The sequence below is a fragment of the Furipterus horrens genome, unplaced genomic scaffold (assembly GCF_987537825.1).
Source record: "Furipterus horrens unplaced genomic scaffold, mFurHor1.1.pri manual_scaffold_16, whole genome shotgun sequence".
Lineage (NCBI taxonomy): Eukaryota > Metazoa > Chordata > Mammalia > Chiroptera > Furipteridae > Furipterus > Furipterus horrens.
Window position 1 is genome coordinate 2,735,233 of NW_028327186.1, and position 14,940 is coordinate 2,750,172.

The window sequence follows — 14,940 nt, forward strand, 5'->3', positions numbered from 1 at the left end:
AGCCACAAGCCCAGAGCACGTCGCTCCCCCTCAGCAAGTCAGATAGCGCTGCGCCGGCACCGCGGCTCTCCCAGGACGCGTGGCTGCGGCTCGCCTGCCACCTGCGCGGCTGAGATAAGGTGCTCAGACGCCGGGCTCCTCTGCGGGGTCAGGGGAGGCATTTCATTCGGGGCTCCCCCGCCTGTCTTAGCTACAGTTTGGGGGCCAAGGATAGTCCCTTGCTCCATCTGGAGCTGTGCATGGATTCTTCCTCTTTTTTTCTTTTTTCAATTTAATAGAGCTCTTAAATCAAAATACGTCTTGTTCAAGCCACTCAAACATTTCACATTTAACCAAAGCCAATGCCAAGGTAGCTGCCAGGACGTTCCCACGCCCACCCTGATGCCCTGGCCTTGGGGACCGTCCCCTCGGCTGTTTCCAGTTCTCATCAGCAATGAAGCTATGACAGTACAGGTTACAGTTCACGTTCACTTTGGTGACCCAAAGGTGGAAGCTGATGCTTGCTTGGTGGCTGCCATTCTGGGAGAAATAATGAGGCTTCCATGCGCTGCTGGTTCCTGAAGGATTAGTGAGGTGGGGCCAAACTGTTGTGGTTTTTTAAAAAGATTTTATTTATTTTTTAGAGAGAAGGGAAGGGAGGGAGAAAGAAGAAAACAAACATCAGTTGTCTCTTGCACGCCCCCAACTGGGGACCTGGCCTGCAACCCAGTCATGTGCCCTGACTGGGGATTGAACCAGCGACCCTTTGGTTTGTGGGACGATGCCCAACTGCCTGACCCACACCAGTCATGGCAGGACCTTATTGTTTTAAAAGAGATTTCAAGAGCATCATCTTTGGAAATCCTATATAGTAATGAAGTGATTTCATTTTCTCTTTTCAGTTTTGTAAGCTGTTACCTGCTTACAAAATAGCCTGGGCTATTTTGAGTTCTGTTGAATGGGCTTGATGTGAAATCATTTTAAATACTTTTTATTGGCATCTGGGAGACCCAGAAGGTTTCCAGTGTTTGTATTTGGGTCGTGGTGATGCTACTTTTCATCCGCTTGTTACATGCCGGGGAGGCTATTTTCGTGAAGGGCCAAGCAAGAGGTTTTCTATTTCTGAGAATCCACTCGGGACCAGGAAGCGTGGGTTCCTCAGAGATCTGTCCTTCTGTGCTTTGAAATCTGAAATGGGGATGCTGCAACTTCAGTGACGTGGAGATTTAGCATCTGTGAGGACTGATCCAGCTCCTGTTTTCATTGAGGATTGGCTTTAAAAAAAAAAAAAACAAATCCTGGAACCACACCCAGCTCTAGGCAAGCATCATTAAGGTGGGGACGTCATAACAAGCCCCGAGTTCCAGCTGCTGGCGGTGAGACTCGCGCAGGCGAGGGTGAGGAGGCCGAGGGCGGCTTCGTGGGATGTTGCCCCCTGGCACCCGCCCGAGGCTGACCCTCGACCCCACATTCCCTGGAGGTGAGGATCCGGTTGCTACTGGCCTTCCTCTTACAGTTCCTGAGCGGTCCTTGTGGGCTGTAGGGGCATCAGAGGATGAGCCTGCGGCCCTAACGGCTCCTGGTTTTTATCCTTCTTCCCTGCACCTTTTGCTGGAAGGTACCTTGAGTACCTGTGTGTGTATTTACTTTAAAAATGCACATTGGGCCCTGGGTGGGTGGCTCAGTTGGTGGAGTGTTGTCTTGTATGCCAAAGGTTGGCAGGTTCAATCCCCAGACAGGAGGCAGCGATCGAGGTGCCACCACTGCAGCATGTCCCAGGCTCCCAGCCCACCTGTTGTCCCGGGTGCATATGTGTGCGCATGTGCATACACACCACACACATGTACACACTACATGCACCACATATAACATACACATACCACACGGCCCACATATACACACACCACATACACCACACACCTCACAACACTACACATACATACTATACACAACACACACACACTATACACACCATGCATACACACATACACAGCCCCCCCCCACACATATACACATACCACACACTATACACATACACACGTGCATACACTTCACACACACACACCACGCACACACACACACACACCCGTACCCACTACACACCACACATCACACGCACCCCAGTTACCACACCCACCACACACATACCTCGCTCACATACACATCACCCATAATGCACACCCACACACACATCATACTCCCAACCCCACACCTCCCTTCATACACACCAAACACATCCCATAGATCCACACGCACCACACATACCTCGTCCAATCACACGTACACGCCCAAGCCACACCCACTTGCACGTGAACTGCTGGGTGAAGGGAACTGGTTTCCTAGTGCTCCTCCCCCTCCAATGCCCCAGGGCCTCGCTGCCCTGGCCTCGGTCCCCAAGGTCCCCATCCGTCTCTCCCTGCCTTCAGTCCCTGCCTCCCTGTGTGTTTTTGTTCCCCTGGACCCGTCCTGTGATGTGTGCCTCCTGATCGCCTGGAGGTCCCATCTCTGCCCCAGGCTCACCTTCCTCAGGAGACTCGGTTTCTCTTGCATGGCCTTTCCTGATGCTCAGCAGCGGGGCCTTCTGAGGGAAGTCCTGCCTCTTGTCCTCCCACCTGCCCTTTCCTGCAGGCCTTTTTTTCTCAGCGCTCACATCTCCCAGCTGGAATATGAAATCCTGGGGGGTCAGGCCATGGGTTTCATGATAAAGCTGGTGAATAACAAGTGCATTTTGTTAAAAGACTCAAAACCAGGGCACACGTATTTAATACGGGGAAAGTGAGGCCTCCCCGAGCCCCCCTCCTCATTTCTACCCTCTCCCCAGGGGAAGCCACCGGGGGCATTTGGTGGGGGCCCTTCTGGCCCCAGCTGTGCATCTTTGCATGTACATGGACCTGAGACATGTATGTCGATTTCCTAGCTAGGTCAACGTGCCTCTACCTGAGGCCAATACACACACGTGAGAGGGGACCCAAAACCCGGGATTTACTTATAAACAATTGTGTATTTACTCTTACGTGTTTGAACGCCAATGACCTTCCAGTACTCTCTATTTGATACAATATACCCGTCGAGACAGTTTCGAGCTCATCGATTTTGATGCCTTTTAAGTGCTTCTGCCGCTTTTGCCTTCACCTCTCACACGGGCAAGGTACTTCTCTCTGAGGACTTTTTTCACCCGGGGAAAAACAGTGTCTCAGGGCAGCCATGCCGTTTGTGGTCAGAAACTGCTGAAGCCTCAGTGTGGAGTGGGCGGGTGCGCTCGTAAATCACCCGTCATGAAATGGGCAAACACATTGAAAGAGCCTTCAAAAAAAACTCACTGAAGCCGAACGCAGCCTCTCACAACAACGCCAGCTGGTGCACTGAGCCAGATGGGCTCCCAGAACACTCACCTAGCGAGGGAAGCCTGACCTCCAGAGGATAATTCCAGCTTGTTTTGGGTCCTCTCTCGTTCTCCAGCTGACTTGCCATTTTCATACAACAGGCTTTTAAGATTTCTCTCCATCAGTACATTATTGGTCTGTCTTCTTTAAAGAAAAGAAAAAAAAAAAGAAAAAGAAAAAAGGCCTCCTAGTATTCTGGCATGTGGACTCGGCCATAATTTATCTAACCGTTTTCCTATTTATGAGCACTTAGGTTGCTTCCGGTTTTTAAAAAATATTGCCACAATGAAATCCTCAGACAGGCATCCTTTATTCCATACATATGTGATCCTCCTGGAAATGGCATCGTTGGGTAAAAGGGTGTGCAGTTTTAAATTGTTAAAAAAGATTTTATTTATGTATCCTTAGATGGGGGAGGGAGGGAGAAAGAGGAGGCGAGAAGGTCTGATGTGTGAGAAACATTGCCTATCAGTTGCTTCTCACCCGTGAGCCTGCAGTCCAGGCCTGTGCCCTGACTGGGAGTCAAACTGGTGACCTTCCGCTTTGGAGGATGACGCCCAACCCACTGAGCCACACCGGTCAGCACGCATTTTTAAAATTTTTGATACAATATACTGACTTGCTTTTCTGAAAGGCTTCACTGGGACTCCGCCTAAAAGAAAAAAAAATTTTAAGGAGAAAACTAGTGAAAATGTAATTCATCACCAACAGCCAGCACCTGAGAAATGTGCCTGCCTAGAGATGCCAAGAACCCAGCCCAAGGGTGACATGGTTGCTGAGGTGTCCTGTGCTGTGTGCTTGGTCCCCAAATAAGAGAGCAGTCCTGGGACAGAACAAAATCCTGAGAATTAACCAGTGTCCCTTAACTTGGAGAGAGGGAGGCTGTGTGGTGGGCGTGGGAAGGATGCTCCTGGAGCCCTTGGCCCACCCCAAACTCAGGACAACCGGTCCTCCTCCAGGGCTGCTGCCCACGGTCTGTTCGCACTGCATTCTGGGAGAATCCCTTGGCTCCATCCTCTAGTTTAGCCGGCGGGTCCTCAGCTGTGCCCATTCTCACGCGGGGCTCTCTGAATATCAACGACCATGTTTTTGAAAATTACTAGGTTTAATTTTTTCCCAGCAGTTTTAAGTTTCCTGTTTATGGGACTCATTCATTCATTCACTCCACAAGTGTCTGTTGAGTCTTGATCAAAAATCCCTGCCCTCACAGCGGTTACTTTCCAGCGAGGGAGGCAAGTGATAACCCAGATAAAGAAAAGAAATGTGTGTTCCACGGATGCCCCAGTTACGTCTCTTTCATTCCAGCGTCCGGAAGAAGATCGAAGCTCTGCCGAGTCCCGGACGGGCAAGCCTGCCGCCAAGGCCGGGACTGACCTGCGGATGGCTGAGCGTTCTCTGGGGCCTGGAGAGTCTGGGTGAGTCAGGCCCGTGGCGGCCACCAAGGTGCTCTGGCCAACGTGCCATCACATGGGCCTCTCAGCTCCATTCTACACGGGGGCGGGGAGACTAGCCATGCCACCTCTCTCACAAGAGCCTCAGCAAATGCAGCAACTCTGAGGGTTTTTTCACTGTTTTCTGTTTTTACAAATTCACCTTTGTTTGGGGGAGAAAGACGGAAGGGATTACAGGGCAAACAGCCACACAGTACACACGCGTTTCCTGAGACCCAGGCTTCTTCTTGTCCTGCTTTCAATTTCATTGATTGATACTCTAATTTTTACTCTATTTCTTCGACTTGGCTTTAGGTTTCACTTGTTCTTCGTCTTGTTTTCTAAGGTCGAAGCTTAGGTTATTGATTTTCGATCTTCTTTTCAAATATACACCTTTAATGCTCTACATTTCTCTCCAGGCACTGCTTTTGCTACATTGTGACAACTGGTATTTTCATTTGCACTTAGTTCAAAAATATTTTTTTTTAAATCCTCACTTGTTATTTTCTTTATTGATTTATGTGTTATTCAGAATTGCATTGTGTGATTTCTTCATATTTGGGAATTTCACCTGTCTGCCTGTTATTGATTTTTTAGCTTCATTCCATTCTGGGCTTGTATTTCTATTTTTAAAAACTGTTAAGGTGTGTTCTATGGCCCCAAAGGTGGTCTCCCTGGTGCTGGCCTGAGTGTTTGGATCTCCATCCTCCCAGTTCGTATGTGGAAGTCCTCACCTCAGGGTGATGGTATTAGGTGATGAGGCTGAGTCCTCATGATGAGATCAGGTCCCTTATCAAAGCTCCCCCTCCCCCCTCGGGGCTACCGAGCTCCCACTGCCGCGTGAGGACACCCATGGGAATGGCAGTGAGAGGAACCCCTTTTCCCCGTGGCCCTGGGACCAGGTTCCGCTCCAGTCTTCCTCCTGCACAGCAGGCCTTTGCTACAACTCTGGGTGTGTTTCGCGTGGGTGAGTGTCCCCTCCCTCTGCCAGCGCCGAGAGCATGTGTCTCTTGGCCCCCCAGATTTCAGGGACGTGGCCTGTAAACGCGGTTCACAGAGGGGTCCAAGAACAGCCCTTGCCGTTCGCCATGCCCAGCCTTTTCTCGCTGTGAGGACAGGAGGGACGACTTCCCAGCCCTGGACACGTCCAAGCTGACACGCAGTCCCTGCCCTGCTTTGACTTCCCGTCAAAGCGATGGTTCCTGTTGCCTCTCTTCCCCGTGAGAACATCCACTCTGGGGCCCTGGAGCTTCGTCTGTCTGTCCCCTCTCGCCCCCAGACCCAGGAGAGTGCCTGGCACATTCAGAGCGAATAAACCAAAAGAGAGAAATAACCAGGCCAAGCTGCCTGGCCGGCTGCCGCTTCGGAGGTTTTCTCTCGTGCGTTGTGGTCTGGGTGGCTTGGAAGCACAGGAGAGAGGAAGTGCCCGGGGGGGGGAGCGGTTCCCAGGTGTCCCCACTGGACAGAGGAAACGGCCCCCAGTCACCCCTGGAAACGCCTCTCCCAGAGGCCGATGGCCTGTCTTCGGTGCTGTTCTGGGGGAGCTGGGGGCAGGGCCTCCCTGGCCAGCACAGAGCACGTGGGCTTCCCTGCAGTCACGGCTCAGTCGCCAGCTGCCCCGCCCTCTCATCCCACCCCTTTCCTTACGGTCCCAATGCCCCGTGTCTGGGATTGCCCCAGAGGACCTTCCACACCCCAAGAAAAACAGGATCTCCCCGTTCTCCATGTCTTGTCGACGATCCCACCACCAGAGTCGATTCTTACGAACAGATTTCTAAACCATGGCCATCTGTCCTGCTCTTAACGACAAGTGTCCCAGATATTATTTTCCTAGCTCTGTCGGGGGGAGGGGGAGACTTTTCCTAAAGACCACGGTTGTATGAGGAAACGTGACTGGCCTCCCACTCACTAACCAGCAGGCTGCGTCTGCCCCCAGTGGAAGCATCTATAGCGGTCATTTTACGTGAAGGGAGATACTGGCCCTTAGGCCTACATAAAGAAAAGCTGCGTGGGAGGCAGAGGAGCAGAGGTGACACCGAGGCCCAGAGGCTTGTCCCCAGCATGCCTCAGGGCCCCCCCGCCTGCCAGTATAGGGGGGTACGGGTTAGCAGGGACACATCACCGTCCCTGCTGCTGTTTGGGGCGTTTCCACAAGCAGGTCAAGCTGCGAGGCTGTTTTCTACCTTTTGACGCTTGTGAGGTTGGTTCTGGCTGGCGCTGAGCTGATGGTACCGTGGGGTCTCGAAATGCTGCCCCAGAGGTGACAGAGCCTTCTGTCCCTTCCAACGGGCACAGCCCTGCAGGGAAAGCCCCTCTCCCCCCTCCCCTGGTCTGACGGGCTGGGACACCGGGACAACAGGCTTGGGGGTGGGTGGGGGGTGTCAGTAACTGGAGGAGGTGGCTGCTCTGGGGCGGCAGGACGGGTCACGCTGAGCGTCCTGTGCCCCTGCTGGGGGCCTCCGGGAGGGACAGAGCAAGCGGGTCATCCTGGACTTTGAGGGAGGCCCAAGAACAGGTGCTTACAGGGTGGGGGCAGCTGGCAAAAGGCCCCCATGAACCGGAGTGAATGAACGTCATGCCTCCGTCCAGGAACGCAGGGCTGACAGGGTGACCTTGCGTCCCTGTCCCCCCGACCTGGGGCTGATACTACGGGTTCAGTTCATCACCACACTTTCCAGGAGGTGGACGGAGAAACATTCATTTTGCAAAACTGGAAAAATAACGGCCGTTTCTGCAGGGTGTCGTGGGGGCTCCACGCGTTTCACCTGCAGTTTCGTTTTCAGGAGCGTGGTGGCCTCTAAGGGTTCGCTGGGGCGCCGTGTTCCGCATGTGTCTTGGAGTCGGGAACGCTTTAAAATTATTCACATTAGCAGTAATTTAAAATTACAATTTTAGTCTTAATTGTGTGTACTTGAGGATCCCCCTTAAGTCTCTAGAAATAATTGCAGAGCAATATTTTGGGAAGTTATATTAAAATGCGCAGGTGTTGGAGGGGAGGAAGGTCCCCATGAGCGAGCCTCAGCCCCGATGGAGAGGGCGTTGGGGACAGGCCCCTCCCCGCCCCCAGCCTGGCTCTGGGCAAGGCTGCCTGCCGCGAAGGCCCTGTAAGTGCCTCCCTTCCGCATCGGGTGCTGCCGGGTCCCCAGAGACAAAGGTTGCCCAGTCACCGTGGCCCTGCCTGAGCTGGTGACGGTCAGTCTCTCTGCTTCTGGTGAGGTATCTGTGGGGAGGGAGGGGAGGAAGGGAGGTGGGGGTAGCTGTGGAGGGGTCACGCTGGCTGGTTTGGGGGTTGCACTGGCAGGTTTGGGGGGGCTGCACTGGCAGGGACCGGAGGCTGCACTGGCAGGTTTGGGGGCTGCACTGGCAGGGACCGGAGGCTGCACTGGCAGGTTTGGGGGGGCTGCACTGGCAGGGACCGGAGGCTGCACTGGCAGGTTTGGGGGCTGCACTGGCAGGGACCGGAGGCTGCACTGGCAGGTTTGGGGGCTGCACTGGCAGGGACCGGAGGCTGCACTGGCAGGTTTGGGGGCTGCACTGGCAGGGACTGGAGGCTGCACTGGCAGGTTTGGGGGGGGCTGCACTGGCAGGGACCGGAGGCTGCGCTGGCAGGTTTGGGGGCTGCACTGGCAGGGACCGGAGGCTGCACTGGCAGGTTTGGGGGCTGCACTGGCAGGGACCGGAGGCTGCACTGGCAGGTTTGGGGGCTGCACTGGCAGGGACCGGAGGCTGCACTGGCAGGTTTGGGGGCTGCACTGGCAGGGACCGGAGGCTGCACTGGCAGGTTTGGGGGCTGCACTGGCAGGGACTGGAGGCTGCACTGACAGGTTTGGGGGCTGCACTGGCAGGGACCGGAGGCTGCACTGGCAGGTTTGGGGGCTGCACTGGCAGGGACCGGAGGCTGCGCTGGCAGGTTTGGGGGCTGCACTGGCAGGGACCGGAGGCTGCGCTGGCAGGTTTGGGGGCTGCACTGGCAGGGACCGGAGGCTGCACTGGCAGGTTTGGGGGCTGCACTGGCAGGGACCGGAGGCTGCACTGGCAGGTTTGGGGGCTGCACTGGCAGGGACTGGAGGCTGCACTGGCAGGTTTGGGGGCTGCACTGGCAGGGACCGGAGGCTGCACTGGCAGGTTTGGGGGCTGCACTGGCAGGGACCGGAGGCTGCGCTGGCAGGTTTGGGGGCTGCACTGGCAGGGACCGGAGGCTGCGCTGGCAGGTTTGGGGGGGCTGCACTGGCAGGGACCGGAGGCTGCGCTGGCAGGTTTGGGGGGGCTGCACTGGCAGGGACCGGAGGCTGCGCTGGCAGGTTTGGGGGCTGCACTGGCAGGGACCGGAGGCTGCACTGGCAGGTTTGGGGGCTGCACTGGCAGGGACCGGAGGCTGCACTGGCAGGTTTGGCGGGGCTGCACTGGCAGGGACCGGAGGCTGCACTGGCAGGTTTGGCGGGGCTGCACTGGCAGGGACCGGAGGCTCCACTGGCAGGTTTGGGGGCTGCACTGGCAGGGACTGGAGGCTGCACTGGCAGGTTTGGGGGGGGCTGCACTGGCAGGGACCGGAGGCTGCGCTGGCAGGTTTGGGGGGGGCTGCACTGGCAGGGACCGGAGGCTGCACTGGCAGGTTTGGGGGCTGCACTGGCAGGGACTGGAGGCTGCACTGGCAGGTTTGGGGGCTGCACTGGCAGGGACCGGAGGCTGCACTGGCAGGTTTGGGGGCTGCACTGGCAGGGACCGGAGGCTGCACTGGCAGGTTTGGGGGCTGCACTGGCAGGGACTGGAGGCTGCACTGACAGGTTTGGGGGCTGCACTGGCAGGGACCGGAGGCTGCACTGGCAGGTTTGGGGGCTGCACTGGCAGGGACCGGAGGCTGCGCTGGCAGGTTTGGGGGCTGCACTGGCAGGGACCGGAGGCTGCACTGGCAGGTTTGGGGGCTGCACTGGCAGGGACCGGAGGCTGCACTGGCAGGTTTGGGGGCTGCACTTGCAGGGACTGGAGGCTGCGCTGGCAGGCGGGGCATCAGATTCTCCAGGAGCTCTTCTACACTCCGCAGCTCCCAGCGGGCCTGGCGGTCCGGCACAGCCCTCAGAGCAGAGGGTGCTGATTTCCATGTCCCGGTAGGAGTGCAGCTCTGTACCCAGAATTTGTGGGCACGGTGAGGGGCAGACCCGTTGCCAAGGGGTTTAAAACCTGAGGGCTGCCCTTCCTGCGGACGTCCCGGAAGAGCTCCCAGGGCCTGTTTTCTGCTCATGCACAGGACGTGGGTGTTGGCCGGCCCCTGGGTGGCCACTGGGGCCTGCTAGCCCAGAGGGAGTGTCCCGAGGGGCTTTGAAGTGGGGCGGTCCCCACTGTGCCCTCCTCCCTCCCATCCTGCAGAGCAGCGGAGCTGGGCAGCGCAGGGAGACCCTCACCACGCTCTCCGGGGAGGACCTGCTGGCTGCTGCTGTCTCCCACGGCCAGGGGCCCTGACTCACAGTGACAGTGGCAAGGGCTTCTTTGTGGCCTTTCCTTAGCACGTGAAACAACAGCGACCTGGAGGCCCCATTCAGAGAGCACAGCCACTCAGTACACGTGGGGGCTTCAGGTCCCCAACGGGCTGGGCTGGGCACAGAGGAGCTGTCCAGGGTGGGAGGCCTGGTGAGCCTGGCAGGCGTGGCGCATGGGGCGGCTCTGCACTGGGGCAGGCACCCACTCTTCATGGAGGGGTGCATTTGGGGACCTCTGCTTTCCTGACTCAAGCTGAGATCAGCATTCCCCCCAGAACGGCTTAAAGGGGCCGTGGCCGGCGTGGCTCCATTGTTTGGAGTACACCCCCATCATGGCCTCAGACGCGGACCTGCCGTGTGCCCGGTGCTGGTCTATGGCCGGCCTACCGCCGGGAGAGGCGTCAGAAGAGGTGGCATTGTGGGGTGCAGGGGGGGTGGCTAGGATGTGAGAAACTTCCATCCTCCTCCTCTTTCATGGGCTCGGGGAGGAAGGGCAGTATGTCAGAATGTGTGCACAGCGATGTCGCCACGGCTGACCTCATGCATCACAGGGCGTTCGGGGTGTGGCTGTGACCGCTGCCAGCAGCGTTGGGTGGAGCAGGGCTGCCCTGCCAGGGCCCGACCCAGGTCCCTCCGTTCCCAAAGACTGGGGGTCTGGGGAGAAAGGGCCTCCTGGTGTCTGTTCACTCTGCCCGTGGCTGGCCACTTACCCTCTCGGGTCCCAGGCAACCCACTGTGGCCGGGGGCCACTGCCCCTGAGCCTTGGGGCTACACCCTGCGCCCCTCACCCCTGCGGCCCATGGGAAGGCGTGGGAGCCAGCCAGGGCGTCTGGATCTCAGCAAAGAGGCGTCTGCCCTCATCAGAGGCACGCCTTCCCGGTTGCATTTTATCATTAATCAACTTCGAATTTCAGAACAGTTTTAGATTGATAGGAAAGTTGCCCGGATAGTACAGGGAGTTCCTATGGGCCCCTTCGTCAGGTTCCCTCATTAACTGCACGAACGTGGCACGTTTGGCAGAATAAACAAGGCAGTGCTGGTGCGTTCCTACTAACGACTCCACGGTGTATCTTGATTTCCTCAGTTTCTGCCTGATGTTGCCCTGTGGGCTGGGCCAGTGCCTTGTTTTTCCCTGCGGTTGATGACCTGGACAGGTGTGAGGAGTCCTGGTCTGGCGTTCCGGAGAACGTCTCTCGATGTGGGTTTATCTGATGGCTAGACTGGGTTTGGGGTTTGGGGGAGGAAGACCGCAGAGGTGACGTGCCTGTCTCAGCATATTGTCTCATTGGGACGTGATGTCCCACCATTGACGGTGACCTTGATAACTTATGTATCCAGTGACCCCACCCCTTTCCATACTCCTCTTTGGAAGGACGTCACGGGCACCAACCACGTTTAAGCGCCACCTCTTCCACAGGAGAATGTTGACATAAATCATTTCCTTTTTTTTTTTCTTTTGCACCAGAGACTTGTGTATTCTTGCCTGTTTGTTTGTTCTAGCATTTGTGTATATCCGCATGGATTCGTGGGTGTCTTTTTATATTTGGTGTATAATGCCATCCTACATTATCTGTTCTGTTACTCTCTTGCCCTAGCTTTGACCACTGGGGGCCCTGTCAGTTTGCTGCCTCTGTCTCTCATTCATCCCTCTAGCTTTTCACCTTGTGAGCGTTTTCTTAGTTCCTGTCACAGCAAGAGGCTCCAGGCCCATCTTGCATTTCCTCCGCCCCAGCCCTAGCATCAGCTGTTTTTCCAAGGATCCCTTCCTTGTATGGAGAATGGTATTTAGAAACCAAGGTCTGTGTGTTGAGTGTGCTTGAGGCTACTGAGATGCCGTTGCTTCTAGGCCCTCTCAGTGGACAGAGCCAGAACATGGCATGTATGCTAACCCGTGTACACCTGCACGTCTCCCCTTGGGTCTGGGAATGCATAGCTCCATAGCACCTTAGACTTGGCTCATGGGAGCCATGTCTGCAAGTCCCAGGGTGGAAAGGAAAAGTTGGACCAGTGACTTTATAGAGCAGGACAAACAAAAGACTTGGAAGGTCAAAAGAATATACACAAAAAAATATACCTTAACACCCGATTTAAGAAATAAGGCATACAAGTCACACCACCATGAATGTGCCTTCCCAGTCAGTTTTGTAAAATATACTGAAGTGAAGTTACTGTTTATTATCTTAGGGCATATTTTAAAAGTTTTACCCTGTGTATATGCCTAAATGACATGGTTTTGCATGTTGTGAAGCTCTACAAAAACCATATTTTGTTGGGTTCCTGCAACTTGAGTTTTCATTAACTGAGAAATTTTCCCTGTATTTGTTTTCTCAGCCACCCTGAGGAAACCAAGAGTAACCATTTCTATTGTTTGGATAGAGAACATGAGAACTTACAGCAGTGATATGCTTTTTCTTAAAGATTTTATTTATTTATTTTTAGAGAGAGGGAAAAGGAGGGAGAGGGAGAGGGAGAGAAACATCGATGGGTTGATTGGTTGCGTCTTGCATAGCCCCATCGGGGGACCTGGCCCGCAACCCAGGCGTGTGCCCTGACCAGGAATCAAACTGGCGAGCCTTTGGTTTGCGGGACAATGACCTGCCCACTGAGCCACAGCAGTCAGGGCTGAATTTGTTTTTCTTTTTTTTTTTTTTTTTTTGGCCAACTTCAAGGAGCTAATCAAAATGGGCTCTAATGTGCCATCTTAGAGCCCAAGTCCGTGGTCTTCGTACTGTGTAAATGCTGAGGTGTATCAGGGATGCGAAGGGGACACTGGGCTATTGTTCACCTTGTATCCCCGTCGCTCCCGTCGCTCGGAGTCCCAGCCCCCATCGACTTCTGTGGGCTCCAGGGTCTTTAGTAAAGCGAGGGCTCCCCTGGTTGGTTTAGACCCCGCCCCCCCACGCCACTCCCTGCCAGCGTCTGTCCCCGCGTCTGCGCCCACGTCCCTCGAGCTCGTCCTGAGCCTGGAAGTCGCGCGTCCTGCTCACAGCCACCCCCTCCTTTGCTGAGCAGCAGATGCCACCTTGGCGCCACTCTGTCCCCCCAGCAGCGCTCCCTGCTCTCACTGGGCCCTTTTCTGCGCAGTCACAGATGCCACGTTTCTTCCCATCCGAGAAAAGCTCTTGCTCCCATCTCCTCCTCTGCTCTGTCCTTTTTCTTTTTCTCTCTTTTTTTTTTTGCTCTATTTGCTGTACAATTTCTGCAAAGAGATGTCTCTGCCGGTCTCCAGTTCCTCCCCTCCTCTTCTCCCTGAAACCTGCTTCAGTGCGACTTTTGCACCTTGTACGGACACCCTACGTGTCAAGGTCACTGAGCCCCTCCCAGGCGTCCAGGCCAGCGGTCACGCCTCAGTCCCCTCTGACCTGACCTGTCACAGCCTGTGTCCTCTCCCTTCCCCGGAAGTGCCCCTGCCCTTGCCCAGGGTTTCCCTTCCCTGCCACTCGCTCCCTTTGCTGGCATGTCCCCAGGAGCAGTGCGGGGTCCTCTCCTCTGATCGAGCCACGCGCACCCTCTTGCTGATCTCATTCAGTCTTGTCCCATAAATCCATCCACGTGCAGAGAATCCGGAACGTATATCTTAGCGTAGACGTCTTTCCTGAACGCCAGACCTGTTTGTCCAACTGCCCACGGGGTGCCTCCCCCTGGGGGGTCTCATGGTCGCCCCAGGACATCAGGTGCCAAGCTGGCCCCCACGGTCCCTCCCAACACCAGTTCCCCGTCTCATTCAATGCCAGCTGCATCCTTCAGGTGCCTGGGCCAGACTCTGTCGCCCCCTGCCCGGCCCTGTCCTCTTCCCCGCCTGGGCTGCGGCACCAGCCTCCCGGCTTCCTGCTTCTACCCAGACCCCACACCCTCCCACCAGGTCTGCGTCCACGCAGCAGCTTTCAGTCACGCCTCAGTCCAAACCCCCCAGCGCCCCGTCTCACTCACAGGAAAAGCTGGAAGCCCCTCCTCTCTGGTTTCATTTTCTGGAACCCTTCCCTGGAAAACCCTAGCCGCTTGCTAGGCCGGCTCTAATGTTTTCCTTCCCCGCGAAGCCTCTGCGGACCACCCCTTTAGCAGTGGGAGAGCCCACGCCCCCAGGGGCATCGTCCCCGTGAACTTGAACTTGCTCGTCGCCTCTCGCCTGCGCCCCCTGGCGGAGACGCCTGGAAGCGCGGGGCTCGGCGCGCTCGGCGCAGCGCTGGGTGCGTGCGCCTGGCCCGGGGTGTGCGGAGCCCCTCCCGCGGGCTGGCCAGTGACCGGCTGCACGCAAGGGCGGCCTGGGTCCTCACGTACTTCACCCTCGTCCTGGCCCGGCTGGATCAGAGTCAGACCGCTTCTTGCTCCACCTGCCCAATGTTCTCACCAGCCCAAAACCTATCCAAGATGTGGCTGCGTGTGGGTTTCCACCCCACGCTGGTATGCGTGTGGGCACTGTTGGGGGGCCTGGTTTCCTGCGAAGAGAGCAGGGCCACCCCACCCTGCACCCCCATCCCCTCGGTTGACTTAGTCCCTGGGGGCCTTCCTGGCTTTGCTTGTCTATTCGTGGCACTGACTAGAGCCTGGAGTCGTAGGTCTTTGTCAACATGACGATTTTAAACCATAGTAAAAAGCACATTTCACTTTACTACCTAGGACCTGTGTGCATTGTACACCTCAAACAGAAGTGTCAGGATACCGTTTTTTACACTC

General features: G+C 56.1%; 1 protein-coding gene across 7 annotated transcripts in view; it reads left to right on the forward strand.

Annotated features, from left to right (window-relative positions):
* Positions 1-14,940, forward strand: part of APBA2 (amyloid beta precursor protein binding family A member 2) — a 113,723-nt gene that overhangs the window by 36,384 nt on the left and 62,399 nt on the right. For all 7 annotated transcript variants that reach the window (XM_090263569.1, XM_090263567.1, XM_090263573.1 and 4 more), the window contains one exon: positions 4,668-4,777. The gene's annotated coding sequence lies outside the window, so the exon portion shown is untranslated. The remainder of the gene's footprint in view (positions 1-4,667; positions 4,778-14,940) is intronic.